The following is a 1531-nucleotide window of genomic DNA, read 5'->3' on the forward strand; positions in this document are numbered from 1 at the left end:
TCCTATATTGTCAACATGGAAGAAGGCCAGTATGAGAATCCCTTCTTTCCTCTAATTAGTGTTAATGAAACCAAGAGGGAAGAAAACTAGCCCTTCTACCCAAGCTTCTTACTTGGGAAAGAGCAACAGTTCTGTGAGTCTGGAACAGAGGATCTCCTCTACCATTTAATAAGTCAAAACATGCCTTCCCACATTTTTCCAAACCCTTAACCAAGTTGACAGTCCCTTTACACTAGTTTGGAAATTGTTCAAACCCCAAGATGAAGCTTCTTCTTGCATTACGTTTTTGTAATTCATATTAAAATGTATGTTTACTTCAACTGGAATGTAAATAAAGTTAATGCATGTTGATCTTGAATAAAGGCAGAGATGGGGATAAGCAATTGCTCTGAGTACCCTACAGTCATGTCTTTGAGGAGTGACTAAAAGTAAGCTTATGGGAACCAAAATGAAGGCAGTGAAGGCAACTCAAGGAGGAAAAGGTGCTGAATTGAAAACTATGGATGAGAAAACAATTCCAGAGAAACTTCTCCCTGTCTGGAAAAATTTGCCTTTCTATGTTTGAACACGTTTAATTTCACCATCAAACTAAAGAATGAGAACTATACAGAGCTACTACCCAAACCTTGAAGGAAGAAACTATTGTTTGAACCGAAAAAGTAATACCCTGGCATAGCGGAAGGGGCAGCTGACCAAACCAGATAAAAAGTAAACACTTACATGATGGAAAGCAAACAAGGCCCTGCTCCAAACAGAGAGGCTGAGCAACTTCAGGTGATGGAATACAGGAATGGTGGCACCAGGCACTGACACGTCTGTTCTGGTAAATACCAGTCATAAGTGACAGTCCCTGCACTCACGAGTGGGGTGCCGAATTCGCCAAGGACTGGTTTCACTTGTGCTACCACACGTCCCAAGGGCAGGTACTGCTACGTCCGGCATGCCCTGGATGCACCGTGGTGCGTGGGTAGAAACTGGTTATTTGAAGTTCATGACTTCATGTTTCGCGCACGTCTCCGCTCCCACCGGGTTGCCAAAGGGGCGTCAGCCCCACAGCGCGGCAAAGCCGGCACGCTGAGCTGGCCACAGGCCTCTGGCGCTTTCCAGGATCCGCCCGGCCAGGGCTTGCCGTGAGCCCCGGGGGCAGCCTGAGGGAACCCTGGTGTCCACACAGCCCTGCCCTGGGATCATGGCCTGAAGGGGAACGAAACCCAGGAGTGGCGGCTAAAGGAAGGGGGTTGATGCCAGAGAAAACGGGGTTAGCTCAAACGCTGGGGAGATGCCCCAAAGGAGGCCACCACGGGGGCCAGCTCGCCTGCGCCTGCCCTCGGGGGTCGGCGGGGGCTGGCCAGCTCGCCGCTCCGCCACAGCCACTCGGCCCGCCCCGAGGCGGCCGGCCGGGCCCCACCCGCCGCCAGCGGGCAGCGGGCCGGGTCCCCGGGCGGTGCAGGCGGCGGGGCGGGCCGGGGGCGGCCGCTGGGAGGGGCGAAGCGCCGGCCGCGGCTCGGCGGGCGAGGCGGGGCCTGCTGCC

The sequence above is a fragment of the Strix aluco genome, chromosome 2, assembly GCF_031877795.1.
Source record: "Strix aluco isolate bStrAlu1 chromosome 2, bStrAlu1.hap1, whole genome shotgun sequence".
Taxonomy (NCBI): domain Eukaryota; kingdom Metazoa; phylum Chordata; class Aves; order Strigiformes; family Strigidae; genus Strix; species Strix aluco.